Source organism: Triticum aestivum, chromosome 5A (assembly GCF_018294505.1).
Source record: "Triticum aestivum cultivar Chinese Spring chromosome 5A, IWGSC CS RefSeq v2.1, whole genome shotgun sequence".
NCBI classification, from domain to species: Eukaryota; Viridiplantae; Streptophyta; class Magnoliopsida; order Poales; family Poaceae; genus Triticum; species Triticum aestivum.
Window position 1 is genome coordinate 438,453,541 of NC_057806.1, and position 21,469 is coordinate 438,475,009.

Genomic DNA, 21,469 nt, shown 5'->3' on the forward strand with positions numbered 1-21,469 from the left:
ATCACCTCCACTTATCAATGACACTTGTTGTTGGGCAAATCATTGATCATTGGCATCTTTTTTGCTGCAATTGGCACTGATCACTGCACTATCCTAAACAAGGAAACATCTAAAAATAGCAACAGCAAGTGCCAATAGCACCCATGTGCAGCCATGCAGATTTGGCACCATCCTAAAATGGTCCTACTACATGCATGTATAACATCCACTCATGGCACAAACCCTAGTTTCAACATGCAATATGAAACAATGACATGATCCTAACATGAACATGCCATCAGTCAACATGATTCTAGCATTCATCACTCAACATGAACATGATTCTAGCATGAACACAGCTACTAGCATGTAGCACAAATCTAGCATGTAGTAGGACTCCGACTAGCATGATTCTAGGATTCTAGCATGAACATGAATCTAGCATGTAACACAACTACTAGCATTCTAGCATGAACACAAGCAGTAGCACACACACTGTACAAAACAAGAACAGATCAGTCCGATTGGATTCGATTGGGATCGCATCCAATCGGATCTGCTAGAATCCTATAAATCCTAGCACATGCCTAAGAAATTAACCACAAATCTACATCTAGGAGCAAGATTTGAGGGGATATGACTCACCGGAGCACGTGCTGAACGCCATGCCGGAGGTCAAGAAGGACTGCCCGCCGACCGGAGAAAACGCCAAACCCCCGAGCCCAATGGTGTCCCAAGAAGGGGCGGCTCCGTCGACGGCGCTGGCGCCGAGCCCAGGACCATGAGGTTCGGAATCGGCGGCGGAGCAGGAGCGACCGACACCGCATTGGCGGGCGCTCGTGGAGGCTGGCAGCAAATGGGGGACCGCGCCCGCAGCGTCGACGCCAGGTCGCAGCCCGAGTTCTGGAGCCCGGCCAGCCAGCGCTCTTGGATGCTGGCGATGCGCTGGTTGACCGGGGTCAGAGGGTGGCGCGGCGGTGGGCGTGGCGAAGCCATTGGAGTAGAGGAGAGGGAGGGGTGGTGAGGAAGAGAGAGGAAGCGGTGAGAACATTGTGCCTGGGCGGTGACACGAGAGTGGGGGCGAGTAATGAGACATCACCTCCGTCTCCCGCTCTGCCCAAGGCGTGCAACTGTCCCGCACGCGTGGCCGCGCCCGGCCAGGCTCGCGAGAAACTGCCGATTCGGCAGTTTCCGCCGGGCCAGGCTGCGGGCTGCTTTGAGGTTCGTGCGGGCCTCAAACCGCATGCAGCTCAGCCAACCAAACAGGCCGCACACATCCCGCGCGGGTCTGGTTGGGCTGCATGCGGGCAACCAAACACGCCCTGGATGTATTGATGGATGTGGACCGCCATCGATCTCCAGCGTCCAGCCTTCGGTAACCCCGTGATAGGCTTTTGGGCGATTCTACCAGAATCGCCCCCCTCCCCAGCTTCTCCCAGAATCGCCACTCCATATGTTTTTTACAATCCTACCTAATTAGACCTTAACTAGATAGGATTGTAAAAAATATATGGAGTGATGATTCTCGAAGAAGCTGGGAAGGGGAGCGATTCTAGGAGAATCGCCGAAAAGAACTGGCCCGAATCCTTCAGCCACCGATGTCCCCGATTGAAATGGAACTCCAACCAGCCACATCCGACCAGCAAGTGCAAGTGGTGGACACGCTTGTCTGATTCCAAACGATCGAGATATATATATTGTTGATGCGACGATCAGTCTGTCTTCAACATATTGCTAACGAAGGTTTGAGCAACATTAACAGTCACCCTAAGGACCCTTCAAAAAAAAAAAAGTCACCCTAAGGCCACGTTTGGTTGCAAGGTATCCCGCGGCGATCCCCGCTGTTTCCCCGGTTCGGAGAACCACGACCTTATCCTTCGAGGGTTAACCCTGCCGGACCCATGACCTTACCACGGGAAGGAAAGCTACAACCCGACAGGTCGGGGAGGAAAGCCACGGCTCCAGCGGCAGACGAGCGAACAACGCGCCGTCGACCAAGATCCGCCGCCGCCGCCTCCTCCGCCTCCGAGCTCCTTCCGCCGATGGCAGAAGCGAGGTGTTCATGATCCAATGTCCTCCCCTCCAGCGACGGCTACTAACCGCGGCCGTCACCGTCCTCCTTCCCCGGATCTCCCCTCCACCTCGAAGCTTCGACCCCCTCTAGCGACCATGACGGCGACAGTTCTTTGGTCATTTTCTACCTCCTCCGGTCAAGGTTAGCCCCCTCCTCCTTCTCCCCCCTTGGCAACCTCTGTCTTTCTTGAATTCATGCCTTCACCGTCACTGATGAACTTGAACATCCATATCCAGGAAGTGAGCACCGCCTTGTTCTCTCAAATCATTCCCACCATTGCCAATCACCGGTGAGCACCTAGATCACTACACAATATTTGGTTGCTGATGTTTTAGTGGCTGTCCGGAAGAACTACACAATGCTAGATCCAGGAATGTTTTATTTGCTTATACAAACTACTTGTCCAGAAGGAGGTAGGATTCATACGTCAGTGTTGGATATTAGAAAATGAAAGAAATGTAAGCAATGCTTAGTAGTTTAGAAGAAACAGAAAATGATCGTTATATTTTTCTACTGATGTTGTTTTAAACAAGTTTCATATGCATTGGTCAATAGTAGGTCTTCCGTAGTGCGTAGGGAACTGAAATATATATCAGATCAATGTTTCATATGCATTGATTTTGTTTCTTTTTCAGTTCTCCTAGGTTTCTTGACGTTGTTTCATATATAATACTTATCGTTGATGACAAACTATTTCTTATGAAACATTTGTAGTATTGTTGTTTCATTTGCTTTTTATGGAAGTGCATACTTAATCAGTTCTTCTCAACTATGAATGTATTATGTCATTGAAATCTAAATCCATAAGCCAACTTTCAGATTATTTGTTGCTTCAACTGAAAGGTGTAGCTGCTAATTTTTTTATGTTCTTAAGAACTTTATTTCATTACTGCAATCAAGACTAGTTTTGACCCTTTTTGATCTCCTTGTACAGACTAGTTTTAACCCTTTTTTGCGAGATGACCGTTTACATGATGAATCTTTTGCTGCTGGTTTTAGTTGAAATTAGTTTACTTAGTTTTGTTGGGACCAAGCCTAGTAGCTAATGCACTTCCATCTTTGTGGTTAGTTTTATTGGGAGCAAGCCTAGTAGCTAATGCACTTCCTCTTCTTGTGTTCTTCATTTATTATGTGTTCTTTTCTTCCTTCAACCAAAGTTTCATCATGACGACCCGGTGTTTGTCTTCCTCTTCCTTCAACCAAAGTTTGTCCCCTCCTCCTGCTCTCCCCTAGATGTTATGTGATGCTATATTCCGGATCTTCCAAGAAATGTTTCTATCTTATTTTGTACACTAAGATCTAGAGCAGTTGTGTTCTTGGCCCTTCATCCATGAAGAATTTTTGAAGGTTGTCGCCTGAAATAATCTGTAGCCCTAGCCCTATACCATGTATGTCAGTTTTCTTGGAAATATGCATCCAGTTGTGTGCTGATTAGATAGTCATCTATGCACATGTGGGCAAATGAGGTATATATGGATCTTGTGCTGATTAGATATATGCATCTGGGTGTTGATCTTAATGTTGCCACTCCTAGGAAACTGGCATGACAGTGTATATTATTCTGAATATTATACAATTGAAAAGCTTCGAGGACTATTTTCAAGCTGGTTTCAGTGTAACATTCTTTTCTTGCCAAATGATGGCTTTCATGCCGTGGTCGTCTAGGAATCAAAGGTGCTGGAGTCGAAGCAAGCAGAGAGAGAGAGGCCGTGCAACACTCTTACATTAATCAATCTGGGCTAACTAACTCAACGCTAGTCCTACAAAGTGGGCACGTACATACAGCCCGAACACACATTCGCTAACAAAAGGGAACAATATTTTATTTATTAGAACATAAATAAGTCTGTCTTATTATGTTTGCATCTATTTCTTTGAGAACCATGCATATGTGATTATATATAGTTTAAAATGTGATATTGTATAGTAACTATATTGTTCTTTTTTGATTTGCAGGTTTCCTAAAGCTAACCAATGAAAATGTTCAAAGAAGTTGATGGTGGAAGTTTCAGTAGAGTGATTATTCCAGTGACAATGCATTTCAGCATGGATCAGTCACATATGCACATCTTTTTAATGGAACTAAATGTGTCGTTCCCCTCCTTGGAGGCGTCGGTATGGACTGATCCTCTCACTTCCCCTGCCCCTAGGTCTCCCGGGCGAAAGCCCTAACTTTGTTGGGCGGCGGCGGTGCTCTCGACGCTGTTCCCTTCTTGAAGGCTCCGCTTTGTGAGCCTTTGTGGTCTGCTGGCGTTTGTGGGTGGTGGGCGGCAGCGACGGTGTGGCCCTCTTGTCCTAACGGTGTGGCCCTCTTGTCCTAGCGACGGTGCAGCCTTTGTGGTCTGCTGGCGTTTGTGAGCCTTCCGTCTTGGATGTGTGCAGCAGCGATGTTCTGCTCAAGGAGAGCCTCCGGCGTCTTGTTGGGGATGCACTGACCTTCTCTATGTGGCCATCTTCCGGCGGCATCCGTCTCATCTTGCGACGGTGCGGCGCCTTCGATCCAGGCAAGCAGGTAGTGGCCTTCTTCGAAGATGGTGTACCTGATGTGTCGTGTCGAGGCCCGTAGGTGCATGGTGACAGCATATGCCCCGCTGGTGTCGGCCCCTCTCTCCTCCGAGCCAGTGTGATATTGTTCTTGGTGCAGCATTCTTGGAGAAGGTCCTTGGTGTCTTCGGCTTCGTTCTCTTTTGATCATCTTCAGTTTCCGTAGCGTGTGAGGAGTAGTTTGGTGTTGTCCATCGTTTATGTATCTTACCGCCGTGTTGTTCTTTCTTTTGCATGAGGGCGTTTGCTTGTAATCTGCCAGTTGATGGCTTTGTTAATTCAAAATCGGGCTAGGCTCGAGCCCCATCTCAGGCTCGGCTGATGCCTTTTGTCTAAAAAATGTTAAACAACAATTAGCACACCAGAATTTATCCTCAGTGTTATGTTATTTATGGTCAGCATGTGTGATGTGGACTGAAGTATTTTTTACTGATGATGTGTGTTTCATATTTCCTGGTTTATCCTTGAAATTACAGAATTATTCTCCATTGTTCTGTTATTTCTGAATTTTTGCATGGAAATTAGAAATTTACTTACTTCCGTACTGCTATGATGATTCTGTAAGAAAAAAAACAAAAAAAGGAATTAGTTTTCATGGTTTTTGAATACTACTTTTCTTTTCTAAGAAATTTGGCACTTCCCTGAGGTGATTCCCTCCCCTCCCCCTTGTCTCCAAACTCACGTGGAGATCTCCCCCGGTGGCGGGAGAGGATTTCCTATGACCATGGAAAGTCCCCCTCGTGGGATTACTACCCTGGAATATTTTCACTTTGCAACCAAATGAGGCCAATAGGCTAGAAATTTCCTTGCAGTTTACCAAGAAACATCTTTTTCTTTCATGGTAATACGTGTCTGGAACAAAGATTAAGTTACAAGCCATGTAAACGCTGATCTGACAAAATAGTAAAATTTCAGCCTTTACACAAAGGACCATCAGCCAAGAAGGCAAATTATAATCAAGACTGAAGAATCCCCTAAACTTGACAACAACGCTCATCACCTCCCGCACTACCGCGACAACCACCAAAATATAATGTGATTGATAACCTCTTCACCTAAGTTTGGCGTGACTCCATTGCTATGCAGTTCTTTGAACCTCCAAGGTAGCTTATCAAGGGTGAAACCATTGACATTGAAAGAATTTGTCCGGGGCAGCACTTCGGACACGCCAGCGAACTCCTGATCTGACAGCCCCGTTCGACAATGATGTCGGAGGAGGAAAACATACCCGTTAGCAACCAACCACGAACCCGGCACATGATCCATTGCTTTCCAGTTGTCGTTGAAGCAGGCCACTATCTGCTTTCGCTCTTGCACTACCTCCTGAGCTCCACGCCGACGCTTAGAGTAGATGTCGCAACAGGGAGCCCCAGAATTCAAGTCCACCATAGGGGCCGTCCCTACCACACCATCTCTACTTGAACAAACTAGCAACCAAATCTAGCACCCACCAATGAGGGGAAGGATCTAAAGCTTTATTATTCGGCGGCGCCGCCGCCATTGCCGAAGCCATGACGTCCATTGACAACAAAAAAACTAAGATAATAAGCCCCTAAAACCTAAGGATGCCCATAAGTCCCGAACGTTCGGGATTTAACCATGGCAAATCGAACATTTTTTGTGGAAATGTATATTTATTGATCATGGAAAATTTAGTTGGTAAGCATGACAAGTCTGCCCTCAGTTTTTTTTTTGCCAGAAAATTAACATGCTTGCCAACTAAAGTTGCCATCCTCGCGAATTGTCATAAAAACGTTCGATTTGTCATGGTCAAAAATCTGACGTTTGGATTTTATCATTTTCGAAACCTAAAGCTACACGATCCGTGCACGTGGGTTCCGTTGACCCCCCTCACCATGAACGTCCGAGAGGTCATCGACGGAGGGGAGCCGCTGTAGGACGACGCTGAAAGACGGTTCCCCTCATAACCCAAGTCGCCCTAGCCATCACCAGAGGTTTAGGTTTTCGAGGAAAAGTTTATCATGTGTATTCATGTTGTGTATATTTGTCAGCATCCCAACAAGAAACACCTTTATTGTCAATCATAAGCATTGGCTCTGTTTTCATATGTACGAGTAGGTGATATCTGAGGTGTAACTTTGGAGGACCAACACTCGCCTGGCTATGTGGATGTCCGTTTTTGTCCTTCAAGATGCCCTTAGCTCTACCACAATATGATCTAAAAAAACTCAGGACACAACGTACGATAGGGCCTACCCAACAACTTAAAAGATGCAAAATTCATCACAAAGGTCTCTGGGGTCGGTCATGGTTATGAGAAATAAGCCGCCATATCGGGCTTTAGTGAACATGGATATCAAGGAGCACGGCAAGAGCATCTCTCTCAAAACACTGGTAAATTCCTCGTCACCATCGTTTAAATCTTTTGCCTTTTTGTACATGTTTAAACACTGGCAAGAACATGAAACTTTTTGTACCTGGAGCACGTTGAGAACGATAACAACCACTTTATACGTGTGCAAGAACGGGACCAGTGAGTGAACGTGTCCATGGTGGCGTGAGAGCAAGCCACGGCGGTTGTCGATGTCGTCGCCGATGAGCTGACCTTGGCGAAGCGTATTAGAATTTCGGAGCTTTATTTTTTGCGGTGGATGGTGGAAAGATATGTATGGTGGATGAGCATTATGAATTTGTATATGGCCGTTTTTTGTTTTGCCGGTGAATTGTGGTTCAAATGCACATTTAATCACTCCCTTGTTATTTGTCAGAACTGTAAAAAGGAAACTATTAGTCACTCCCTTTGGCCGGCGAGGAGAGAGGAAACCTAGAGTAAAAATGGTTCACACTCTATTAGATAATCCAGATCATTTCAATCTAGATCTAACAATCAATAAAAGAGGAGGGCTGAGAAAGCTCCCTCCCAAGGGAGCTTAGTATTCATTGCCGCCATCGTCTGAATCTATTGCCTTGTTGTACGTGTTTGAATATATTGCTTCGTTATAGATAACATGAAGGGCAATCAAACTAACAACTTGTATTTCCTTATGTCCTGCCAACTAACATGCCGATCGCTTGGTGGTGGAGAGCTTCAGTGGCGGGGGCTCGACATGCATCAAGGCGCGGGTGTACCTGGAGCACGTTGAGAACGATAACAACCACTTTCTACGTGTGCAACAACGGGACCAGTGAGTGAAGGTGTCCAAGATGGTGGCATGAGAGCTAGCCACGACGGTTGTCAATGTCGTCGCTGATGAGCTTGCCTTGGCGAAGCGTATTAGAATTTCGGAGCTTTATTCCGTGCGGTGGACGGTGGAGTGATATGTATGGTGGATGACCATTATAAATTTGTATATGGCCGATTTTGTTTTGCCGGTGAATTGTGACTCAAATGCACATTTAATCACTCCCTTGTTATTTGTCGGAACTGTAAAAAAGAAACTATTAGTCACTCCCTTTGGCAGGTAAGGAGAGAGAAAACCTAGAGTGAAAATGGTTCACACCGTATTAGAGCATCTCCAGCCGTTGCCCCCCCCCCAGAGGCATAAAAATCGCCCCTGGGGGCGAGCCGGCGATACAATCGGTGCTGGGGACGGTTGGGCGTCCAGTCGTCGCCCCCAGGCGCCGATATTGGCCCAGTTTTCGGCCCATTTTCGGCGAATAAAGGCCACATATGGGCGAAAATCGGCCCATATTCGGCGCGGTTCATCGTGGCTCAGCGTTCAATTATGAACATAAATATATTTTTATCACATAGTTCATAACAGAAAATCAAATAGTTCAACAAAATAGTGCAACAACAAATAGTTCAATACAAATTATATAGTTCAACAAATAAAAACTCATATTTCATCACACGTCGAGCCCAGCGTCGCCCGTGAGCCTCCATAGGTGCTCCACCAGATCCTGCTGCAGTTTGATGTGCACCTGTGGGTCTCGGATTTCCTGACGCATACTGAGGTAGGCAGTCCAGGTTGCCGGTAGCTGATGATCAACTTCGGCTAGAGGACCCTGCCGGCAGTATGGTACAGTGTCAAACACTGGCTCTTCCTGCTCGCGCTCGACGATCATGTTGTGCAAGATGACACATCTGAAAGGATCGATATGGTTGACTAGAAGGGGGGGGGGGTGAATAGGCAACTAACAATTTTTAGCTTTTCTTTACCAAATTAAACTTTGCATCAAAGTAGGTTGTCTAGAAGTGCAACTAGGTGAGCAACCTATATGATGCAACAACAACAAGCACACAAGCAAGAAAGGGAAGTAACACTAATAAGCTTGCACAAGTAAAGGTACGAGATAACCAAGGGTGGAGCCGGTGAAGACGAGGATGTGTTACCGAAGTTCCTTCTTTTTGAGGGGAAGTACGTCTCTGTTGAAGCGGTGTGGAGGCACAATGCTCCCCAAGAAGCCACTAGGGCCACCGTATTTTCCTCACGCCCTCACACAATGCGAGATGCCATGATTCCACTATTGGTGCCCTTGGAGGCGGTGATCGGACCTTTACAAACAAGGTTGGGGCAATCTCCACAACTTAATCGGAGGCTCCCAACAACACCACGAAGCTTCACCACAATGGACTATGACTCCGTGGTGACCTCAGCCGTCTAGGGTGCTCAAACACCCAAGAGTAACAAGATCCGCTAGGGATTGGTGGTGGAATCAAATTTCTCTTGGTGGAAGTGCAGATCGGGGCCTTCTCAACCACTCCCGAGCAAATCAACAAGTATGATTGGCTAGGAAGAGAGATCGGGCGAAAATGGAGCTTGGAGCATTAATGGAGCTTATGGGGAAAGATGTGGGTCAACGAGGAAGAAGGGGACCCCCTTTTATACTAAAGGGCCCCATCCAACCATTACCTCCAAAACAGCCCCGCAGAGGGCGGTACTACCGCAGGGGGCAGCGGTACTACCGCTCCCCCTTGCGGTACTACCGCCCAGCCTGGGAGGGCTTGAAGGTAGAGGAGGGACCGTGCCCAGCGCGGTACTGCCGCGGTGGTAGGGCGGTACTACCGCTCTCGAGCGGTACTACCGCACCTACTACCGCTTCAAGTGCCGCTCAACTCGACACGAGATGCGCCCCCCTCGAGTCGAGATGGTAGTGACCCGGTACCGCAGCGGTACTGCCGCTGAGGACCCTCAAGCGCTAATACCGCTGGGCACCGCAGTACTACCGCTGGGGCCAAAGACTGCCCATCCAGCAGGGAATCAAACCTCCAACAACGCGGGAAGGCCCAGAGGGTGTGAAACGGAAGTGTACGTGATGATTCCACCCTAGCCTTACCAAAGTGGACCCCCTCTCGATAGTACGGTGACTCCTACGAAACTAGTTCACCAAACAAGAAACGAAAGAGCTACACCGTCTTAAAAAACACTCTGAGGGGAAAGAAATCGTCTCGTGCCAAAGGATGAATCTCTGAAATGCTCAAAGCACACTACTAGTCTGCAAACCTGTTATCATCAATCACCAAAACTACATCGAGAAAGATATGCCTTAACAATAGCAAGTCATGATCTCCCACATTTGATCTTTCGACCAGGTCTGAGTAGGGTAGCGGACAACAGCAAATCGAGATTGGAGAACACCAAAAGCCCGCTCGACATCCTTCCTGCAAGCCTCCTGCACCTTGGCAAAGTGGGACTTCTTGCCTCCTGGCACAACGTTTGAGATAGTCTTTACAAATGTAGACCATCTCGGATAGATGCCATTAGCTAGGTAGTACCCCTTGTTGTAGTGCCGCCCATTGAGCTCAAAGTTCACTGGAGGAGAATGGCCTTCAACAAGCTTGGCAAAGATAGGGGAGCACTGCAGCACGTTGATGTCATTGTGAGTTCCTGGCATACCAAAGAAGGAGTGCCAAATCCAGAGGTCCTGTGGCCACCGCCTCAAGTACCACACTGCAACCGCTTTTGGCGCCTTTCACATCCCCTGCCAACCAAATGGGTAGTTCTTCCATTTCCAATGCATGCAGTCGATACTTCCAAGCATCCCAGGAAATCCTCTTGCTGCATTCTGTGCTAGGATCCGAGCAATGTCTTCCGCATTGGGTGTTCGCAAGTATTGCGGCCCAAACACTGCCACGACTGCCTGACAGAACTTGTAGAAACACTCAATGGTGGTGGAGTCGGCCATGCGCCCATAGTCGTCGAGCGAATCATCGGGAGCTCCATATGCAAGCATCCTCATCGCTGTCGTGCACTTCTGGATCGAGGTGAATCCAAGTTTGCCAGTGCAATCCTTCTTGCACTTGAAGTAGTTTTCGAACTCCCGGATGGAATTCACAATCCCGAGAAAAAGCTTTCGACTCATCCGATAACAGTGCCGAAATGTCTTGTCGCCATGCAGTGGAGCGTCAGTGAAGTAGTCGGAGTAGAGCATGCAGTAGCCTTCGAGACGATGCCGGTTCTTTGCTTTCACCCGCCCCGGCGCCGAGACACCTCGCCGCGGCTTTTCATTGCTCGCCAGCAGCTGGGCGAGGGCGGTGAGCACCATGAGATCCTCTTCTTCCTGGACATCGGCCTCGGCTTCCTCCTCCAGCAGTGCGGCGAGCGCTTCCTCGTCATCTGAGTCCATCGCCGAGGCAGGCAAATCACCGAACACCTTGCGCCCGGAGGGCGTGTACCCGCCGCTAAACTGCCCCTCCGCGGCCGGAAACGCCCAGCTGTTGGTGGAGGGGCTGCCTTGGCGAACCTCTACTATTTTTCCAGCGGGGATTGGCTATCTAGCGGTGAAGGGTGGCGGGCTGTGCCGGGATACAACTAGTGGCGGCTGAGGGCGCGGGGGGTGGGAGGCGAGTCGGGGAAGAAAAACTTGACTTTTCACCTGACGGTGTGGGCCAGCCGCGCTTTTCCCTTGCGCCAGAGCCCCCGATCGCCCCCCAGTGCGTCGAGTTCGGCCTACCGGGCCCAAAACGGGGCGAATCGGCGCTTTTTGACGTCTTGGAGGCGCGACTAAGACGTTTTTTTGCACCGGCGCCAAAAAAGTGACATGGGGGCCTGTTGGGGGCGCGGCTGGAGATGCTCTTAGATGATCCAGATCATTTCAATCTGGATCTAATGGTCAATAAAAGAGGAGGGCTGAGAAAGCTCCCTCCCTAGGGAGCTTAGTACCTTTAGGGATGTACAAAGTTTCATCAATACATGCACAAAAATGGGTTTTCTTTGTTTTTGGGCTGAATTTTCGTTTTCTATGTAGCATATATAATGTAATGTATTATTGAGCGGAAATTAACATTACATAGAGAACATCAATATGTATTTCATTTGTTTAAAAAGTTAAGTTCTTTTTAAAACTTTTAGATGCCATTTTTAGTCTTCTTAAAATAAAGTGTTTCAATGCACCTATGCTTCAAAAGTCAACACCGGGTCGTTTAACATAGTTGACCTTGATTTTGCTGGTAGCAACCACAATAATGGAAAGAGCAGGCATCTCCGATGCCGACCCATAAACCGTCTGCGTAAGTTCGGACCGCGCTGTCCAAATGTGTTTTGTCATCCAACACGGATCTATATCGGTTCTTGGAAAGTCTAGACGTGCTTTTTCCCGAACACCAAAGACAAATTAGGAGGGCTTTGCGAGCGTCCAGATCGATACCACGCCCATTTCTGTCCGCCCCAGCCAGCAAAAAAACCCTCCTCCCTCGCCCGCGTGTGTTCCCACCCGACACCAGCTGCCTGCATTCATGCCCATGCAGAGCGGCCCCTCCGCAATGACGTCGGTCCAGAGCGGAAGCGACCTCTGACTGGCGCCGGCATTGAAGCGTCGCACCGGCTGAGGGAGCCACCCACGCCACGTTCCCGGTGTCCGTGTTTGTTCAATGTCAGAGTGGAGTTTGTTATTTAGGACGGGACGGATATCTAGCACGCCCGTACAATGCCCGTCCATCTGTATGCCGCCATTAAGTAGGCTCGCCAGACGAGGAACCAACTCTGGCGCCACGCATTGACGCACCTAGACACTTGGCCTCGCCGAAATCCGCTATTAAAGGCAGCCACACCCAGATATCTCCACAACACATCCTCCTCCCTTTGCTCCACATCCCCATGACCGCGAGCGGGAATGCTCTGTGGGATAGTCTGTTGCCGGAGATGAAACACGAGGTGGCCGTCCTTGCAGCCGCCTGGCTGTCCCACCATGCCAAGCAGATCAAGCAGGGCATTCCAGTAGCTCGCTCGAGGCTCCGACGGCGACCCCACGGGCTCCGATGACGACACGGCCCCGAACCCCGCATCGGTGCATATCAGCCTGACTATGGAGCAGGCGCAGGCCCACTACGACGCTGCCATGGCGGAGGAGGAGGAGCTTGTGTCGGTGTTCCGACAGGCTCAAGAGGAGCAGAGGTACAATTTGTTCCTCCTCGAGCAGCACCGGCTAGCGGAGGGCCAAATCTACGACAAGCACGCAAGTGAGGAGGCCGTGTCCGCCATGGCAACGGCGAACTCGAACTTCGGTGCGGAGTAGCACGTGATCTAAGTGTTGGGGAACGTAGTAATTTCAAAAAAAATTCCGACGCACACGCAAGATCATGGTGATGCATAGCAACGAGAGGGGAGAGTGCTGTCTATGTACCCTCGTAGACTGAAAGCGGAAGCGTTAGCACAATGCGGTTGATGTAGTCGTACGTCTTCACGATCTGACCGATCAAGTACCGAACGTACGACACCTCCGAGTTCAGCACACGTTCAGCCCGATGATGTCCCTCGAACTCCGATCCAGCCGAGTGTTGAGGGAGAGTTTCGTCAGCACGACGGTGTGGTGACGATGTTGATGTTCTACCGATGCAGGGCTTCGCCTAAGCACCGCTACAGTAATATCGAGGTGGACTATGGTGGAGGGGGCACCGCACACGGCTAAAGGATCAAACGATCAATTGTTGTGTCTATGGGGTGCCCCCTGCCCCCGTATATAAAGGAGCAAGGGGGGGTGCGGCCGGCCAGGGAGAGGGCGCGCCAGGAGGAGTCCTACTCCCACCGGGATTAGGACTCCCCCCTTTCCTAGTTGGAATAGGATTCGGGAAAAGGAAAGAGAGATGGGAAGAATGAAAGAGGGGGCCGACCCCCTTTGCCCTAAACCAATTCAGTTTGGGCCTTGGGGGGGCGCGCCCCACACTCCCCTTGCTTCCCTCTATTTCCACTAAGGCCCATGTAGGCCCATTAAGCCCCCAGGGGGTTCCGGTAACCTCCCGGTACTCCGGTAAAATCCCGATTTCACCCGGAACACTTCCGACATCCAAACATAGGCTTCCAATATATCAATCTTCATGTCTCGACCATTTCGAGACTCCTCGTCATGTCCTTGATCACATCTGGGACTCCAAACAATCTTTGGTACATCAAAACATATAAACTCATAATATAACTGTCATCGTAACGTTAAGCGTGCGGACCCTACGGGTTCGAGAACTATGTAGACATGACCGAGACACGTCTCCGGTCAATAACCAATAGCGGAACCTGGATGCTCATATTGGCTCCCACATATTCTACGAAGATCTTTATCGCTCAAACCGCACAACAACATACGTTGTTCCCTTTGTCATCGGTATGTTACTTGCCCGAGATTCGATCGTCGGTATCTCAATACCTAGTTCAATCTCGTTACCGGCAAGTCTCTTTACTCGTTCTGTAATACATCATCCTGCAACTAACTCATTATTTGCAATGCTTGCAAGGCTTAAGTGATGTGCATTACCGAGAGGGCCCAGAGATACCTCTCCGACAATCGGAGTGACAAATCATAATCTCGAAATACGCCAACCCAACAAGTACCTTCGGAGACACCTGTAGAGCACCTTTATAATCACCCAGTTACGTTGTGACGTTTGGTAGCACACAAAGTGTTCCTCCGGTAAACAGGAGTTTCATAATCTCATAGTCATAGGAACATGTATAAGCCATGAAGAAAGCAATAGCAACAAACGAAACGATCAAGTGCTATGCTAACAGAATGGGTCAAGTCAATCACATCATTCTCTAATGATGTGACCCCGTTAATCAAATGACAACTCATGTCTATGGCTAGGAAACTTAACCATCTTTGATTCAACGAGCTAGTCAAATAGAGGCATAATAGTGACACTCTGTTTGTCTATGTATTCACACATGTATTATGTTTACGGTTAATACAATTCTAGCATGAATAATAAACATTTATCATGATATAAAGAAATAAATAATAACTTTATTATTGCCTCTAGGGCATATTTCCTTCAGTCTCCCACTTGCACTAGAGTCAATAATCTAGTTCACATCGCCATGTGATTTAACATCAATAGTTCACATCACCATGTGATTAACACCCATAGTTCACATCGTCATGTGACCAACACCCAAAGGGTTTACTAGAGTCAATAATCTAGTTCACATCGCTATGTGATTAATACCCAAAGAGTACTAAGGTGTGATCATGTTTTGCTTGTGAGGGAAGTTTAGTCAACGGGTCTGCCACATTCAGATCCGTATGTATTTTGCAAATTTCTATGTCAACAATGCTCTGCACGGAGCTACTCTAGCTAATTGCTCCCACTTTCAATATGTATCCAGATTGAGACTTTGAGTCATCTGGATCAGTGTCAAAACTTGCATCGACGTAACCCTTTACGACGAACCTTTTGTCACCTCCATAATCGAGAAACATATCCTTATTCCACTAAGGATAATTTTGACCAATGTCCAGTGATCTACTCCTAGATCACTATTGTACTCCCTTGCCAAACTCAGGGCAGGGTATACAATAGGTCTGGTACACAGCATGGCATACTTTATAGAACCTATGGCTGAGGCATAGGGAATGACTTTCATTCTCTCTCTATCTTCTGCCGTGGTCGGGTTTTGAGTCTTACTCAACTTCACACCTTGTAACACAGGCAAGAACTCCTTCTTTGACTGTTCCATTTTGAACTACTTCAAAATCTTGTCAAGGTATGTACTCATTGAAAAACTTATCAAGCGTCTTGATCTATCTCTATAGATCTTGATGCTCAATATGTAAGCAGCTTCACCGAGGTCTTTCTTTGAAAAAACTCCTTTCAAACATTCCTTTATGCTTTGCAGAATAATTCTACATTATCTCCGATCAACAATATGTCATTCACATATACTTATCAGAAATGTTGTAGTGCTCCCACTCACTTTCTTGTAAATACAGGCTTCACCGCAAGTCTGTATAAAACTATATGCTTTGATCAACTTATCAAAGCGTATATTCCAACTCCGAGATGCTTGCACCAGTCCATAGATGGATCGCTGGAGCTTGCATATTTGTTAGCACCTTTAGGATTGACAAAACCTTCTGGTTGCATCATATACAACTCTTCTTTAATAAATCCATTAAGGAATGCAGTTTTGTTTATCCATTTGCCAGATTTCATAAAATGCGGCAATTGCTAACATGATTCGGACAGACTTAAGCATAGATACGAGTGAGAAACTCTCATCGTAGTCAACACCTTGAACTTGTCGAAAACCTTTTTGCGACAATTCTAGCTTTGTAGATAGTAACACTACTATCAGCGTCCGTCTTCCTCTTGAAGATCCATTTAATCTCAATGGCTCGCCGATCATTGGGCAAGTCAATCAAAGTCCATACTTTGTTCTCATACATGGATCTCATCTCAGATTTCATGGCCTCAAGCCATTTCGCGGAATCTGGGCTCATCATCGCTTCCTCATAGTTCGTAGGCTCGTCATGGTCAAGTAACATGACCTCCAGAACAGGATTACCGTACCACTCTGGTGCGGATCTCACTCTGGTTTACCTACGAGGTTTCGGTAGTAACTTGATCTGAAGTTACATGATCATCATCATTAGCTTCCTCACTAATTGGTGTAGTAGTCACAGGAACAGATTTCTGTGATGAACTACTTTCCAATAAGGGAGCAGGTACAGTTACCTCATCAAGTTCTACTTTCCTCCCACTCACTTCTTTCGAGAGAAACTCCTTCTCTAGAAAGGATCCATTCTCAGCAATGAATATCTTGCCTTCGGATCTGTGATAGAAGGTGTACCCAACATTTTCTTTTGGGTATCCTATGAAGACGCACTTCTCCGATTTGGGTTTGAGCTTATCAGGTTGAAACTTTTTCACATAAGCATTGCAACCTCAAACTTTAAGAAACGACAGCTTAGGTTTCTTGCCAAACCATAGTTCATACGGTGTCGTCTCAACGGATTTAGATGGTGCCCTATTTAACGTGAATGTAGCTGTCTCTAATGCATAACCCCAAAACGATAGTGGTAAATCGGTAAGAGACATCATAGATCGCACCATATCTAATAAAGTACGGTTACGACGTTCGGACACACCATTACACTGTGGTGTTCCAGGTGGCGTGAGTAGTGAAACTATTTCACATTGTTTTAACTGAAGGCCAAACTCGTAACTCAAATATTTTACTTCTGCGATCATATCGTAGAAACTTTTATTTTTGTTACAATGATTCTCCACTTCACTCTGAAATTCTTTGAACTTTTCAAATGTTTCAGACTTGTGTTTCATCAAGTAGATATACTCATATCTGCTCAAATCATCTGTGAAGATCAGAAAATAATGATACCTGCCGCGAGCCTCAATATTCATCGGACCACATACATCAGTATGTATGATTTCCAACAAATCTGTTGCTCGCTCCATTGTTCCAGAGAACGGAGTCTTAGTCATCTTGCCCATGAGGCATGGTTCGCAAGCATCAACTGATTCATAATCAAGTGATTCCAAAAGCCCATCAGCATGGATTTTCTTCATGCGCTTTACACCAATATGACCTAAACGGCAGTGCCACAAATAAGTTGCACTATCATTATTAACTTTGCATCTTTTGGCTTCAATATTATGAAAATGTGTATCACCACGATCGAGATCCAACAAACCATTTTCATTGGGTGTATGACCATAGAAGGTTTTATTCATGTAAACAGAACAACAATTATTCTCTAACTTACATGAATAACCGTATTGCAATAAACATGATCCAATCATATTCATGCTCAACGCAAACACTAAATAACATTTATTTTAGGTTTAACACTAATCCCGAAAGTATAGGGAGTGTGCGATGATGATCATATCAATCTTGGAACCATTTCCAATACACATCGTCACTTCACCCTTAACTAGTCTCTGTTCATTCTGCAACTCCGTTTCGAGTTACTATTCTTAGCAACTGAACTAGTATCAAATACTGAGGGGTTGCTATAAACACTAGTAAAGTACACATCAATAACATGTATATCAAATATACCTATGTTCACTTTGCCATCCTTCTTATCCGCCAATTACTTGGGGTAGTTCCGCTTCCAGTGACCAGTCCCTTTGCAGTAGAAGCACTCAGTTTCAGGCTTATGTCCAGACTTGGGTTTTTCACTTGAGTAGCAACTTGCTTGCCATTCTTCTTGAAGTTCCCCTTTCTTCCCTTTGTCCCTTTACTTGAAACTAGTGGTTTTGTTTACCATCAACACTTGATGCTTTTCTTGATTTCTACCTTCGTCGATTTCAGCATCACGAAGAGCTTGGGAATCGTTTCCGTTATCCCTTGCATATTATAGTTCATCACGAAGTTCTATTAACTTGGGATGGTGACTAGAGAATTCTGTCAATCACTATTTTATCTGGAAGATTAACTCCCACTTGATTCAAGCGATTGTAGTACCCAGACAATCTGAGCACATGCTCACTGCTTGAGCTATTCTCTTCCATCTTTTAGCTATAGAACTTGTTGGAGACTTCATATCTCTCAACTCGGGTATTTGCTTGAAATATTAACTTCAACTCCTGGAACATCTCATATGTTCCATGACGTTCAAAACGTCTTTGAAGTCCCGATTCTAAGCCGTTAAGCATGGTGCACTAAACTATCAAGTAGTCATCATATTGAGCTAGCCAAACATTCAGAATGTCTGCATCTGCTCCTCCAATAGGTCTGTCACCTAGCGGTGCATCAAGGACATAATTCTTCTGTGCATCAATGAGGATAATTCTCAGATCACGGATCCAATCCGCATCATTGCTACTAACATTTTTCAACTTAGTTTTCTCTAGGAACATATAAAAATTAAACGGGGAGCAACATCGCGAGCTATTGATCTACAATATAGATATGCTAATATTACCAGGACTAAGTTCATGATAAATTAAAGTTCAATTAATCATATTACTTAAGAACTCCCACTTAGATAGACATCCCTCTAATCATCTAAGTGATCACGTGATCCAAATCAACTAAACCATAACCGGTCATCACGTGAAATGGAGTAGCTTTCAATGGTGAACATCATTATGTTGATCATATCTACTATATAATTCACGCTCGACCTTTCGGTCTCAGTGTTCCGAGGCCATATCTGCATATGCTAGGCTCGTCAAGTTTAACCTGAGTATTCTGCGTGTGCAAAACTGGCTAGCACCCGTTGTAGATGGACGTAGAACTTATCACACCCGATCATCACGTGATGTCTGGGCACGACAAACTTTGGCAATGGTGCATACTCAGGAGAACACTTTTATCTTGAAATTTAGTGAGAGATCATCTTATAATGCTACCACCGAACTAAGCAAAATAAGATGTATAAAAGATAAACATCATATGCAATCAAAATATGTGACATGATATGGCCATCATCATCTTGTGCCTTTGATCTCCATCTCCAAAGCATCGTCATGATTTCCATCGTCACCGGCATGACACCATGATCTCCATCATCTTGATCTATATCAATGTGTCATCACATGGTCGTCTCGCCAACTATTGCTCTTGCAACTATTGCTATCGCATAGCGATAAAGTAAAGCAATTATTTGGCTCTTGCATCTTATGCAATAAAGAAACAACCATAAGGCTTCTGCCAGTTGCCGATAACTTCAACGAAACATGATCATCTTATACAACAACTTATATCTCATCACGTCTTGACCATATCACATCACAACATGCCCTGCAAAAACAAGTTAGACGTCCTCTACTTTGTTGTTGCAAGTTTTACGTGGCTGCTACGGGCTGAGCAAGAACCGTTCTTACCTACGCATCAAAACCACAACGATAGTTTGTCAAGTTAGTGTTGTTTTAACCTTCTCAAGGACCGGGCGTAGCCACACTTGATTCAACTAAAGTTGAAGAAACTGACACCCGCTAGTCACCTGTGTGCTTAGCACGGCGGTAAAACCAGTCTCGCATAAGCGTACGCGTAATGTCGGTCCGGGCCGCTTCATCCAACAATACCGCCGAACCAAAGTGTGACATGCTGGTAAGCAGTATGACTTATATCGCCCACAACTCACTTGTGTTCTACTCGTGCATATTACGTCAACGCATAAAACCTAGCTCGGATGCCACTGTTGGGGAACATAGTGATTTGAAAAAAATTCCTACGCACACGCAAGATCATGGTGATGCATAGCAATGAGAGGGAAGAATGTTGTCTACGTACCCTCGTAGACCGAAAGTGGAAGCGTTAGCACAACGCGGTTGATGTAGTCGTACGCCTTCACGACCCGACCGATCAAGTACCGAATGTACGGCACCTCCGAGTTCAGCACACGTTCAGCCCGATGACATCCCTCGAACTCCGATCCAGCCGAGTGTTGAGTGAGAGCTTCGTCAGCATGACGGTGTGGTGATGATGTTGATGTTCTACCGACGCAGGGCTTCGCCTAAGCACCGCTACAGTAATATCGAGGTGGACTATGGTGGAGGGGGGCACCGCACACGGCTAAAGGATCAAACGATCAATTGTTGTGTCTATGGGGTGCCTCCCTGCCCCTGTATATAAAGGAGCAAGGGGGGGTGCGGCCGGCCAGGGAGAGGGCGCGCCAGGAGGAGTCCTACGTTGGAATAGGATTCGGGAGAAGGAAAGAGAGAGGGGAAGAAGGAAAGAGGGGGCCGGCCCCCTTGCCCTAAACCAATTCGGTTTGGGCCTTGGGGGGCGCCCCACACTCCCCTTGCTTCCCTCTATTTCCACTAAGGCCCATGTAGGCCCATTAAGCCCCCCGGGGGTTTCGGTAACCTCCCGGTACTCCGGTAAAATCCCGATTTCACCCGAAACACTTCCGACATCCAAACATAGGCTTCCAATAAATCAATCTTCATGTCTCGACCATTTCGAGACTCCTCGTCATGTCCTTGATCACATCCGGGACTCCAAACAATCTTCGGTACATCAAAACATATAAACTCATAATATAACTGTCATCGTAACGTTAAGCGTGCGGACCCTACGGGTTCGAGAACTATGTAGACATGACCGAGACACGTCTCCGGTCAATAACCAATAGCGGAACCTGGATGCTCATATTGGCTCCCACATATTCTACGAAGATCTTTATCGGTCAAACCGCACAACAACATACGTTGTTCCCTTTGTCATCGGTATGTTACTTGCCCGAGATTCGATCGTCGGTATCTCAATACCTAGTTCAATCTCGTTATCGGCAAGTCTCTTTACTCGTTCTGTAATACATCATCCTGCAACTAACTCATTATTTGCAATGCTTGCAAGGCTTAAGTGATGTGCATTACCGAGAGGGCCCAGATATACCTCTCCGACAATCGGAGTGACAAATCATAATATCGAAATACGCCAACCCAACAAGTACCTTCGGAGACACCTGTAGAGCACCTTTATAATCACCCAGTTACGTTGTGACGTTTGGTAGCACACAAAGTGTTCCTTCGGTAAGCGGGAGTTGCATAATCTCATAGTCATAGGAACATGTATAAGTCATGAAGAAAGCAATAGCAACAAACTAAACGATCAAGTGATATACTAACGGAATGTGTCAAGTCAATCACATCATTCTCTAATGATGTGACTCGTTAATCAAATGACAACTCATGTCTATGGCTAGGAAACTTAACCATCTTTGATTCAACGAGCTAGTCAAGTAGAGGCATACTAGTGACACTCTGTTTGTCTATGTATTCAC

General features: G+C 46.5%; 1 long non-coding RNA gene across 1 annotated transcript; it reads left to right on the plus strand.

Moving 5' to 3' along the window:
• The first annotated feature begins 1,827 nt into the window (after window positions 1–1,827).
• LOC123103842 (uncharacterized) lies at window positions 1,828–4,989 on the plus strand. Its single transcript, XR_006449994.1, has 3 exons — window positions 1,828–2,194; window positions 2,290–2,342; window positions 4,010–4,989. It is a non-coding gene; the product is annotated as an uncharacterized lncRNA (long non-coding RNA).
• Window positions 4,990–21,469: the final 16,480 nt, after the last annotated feature.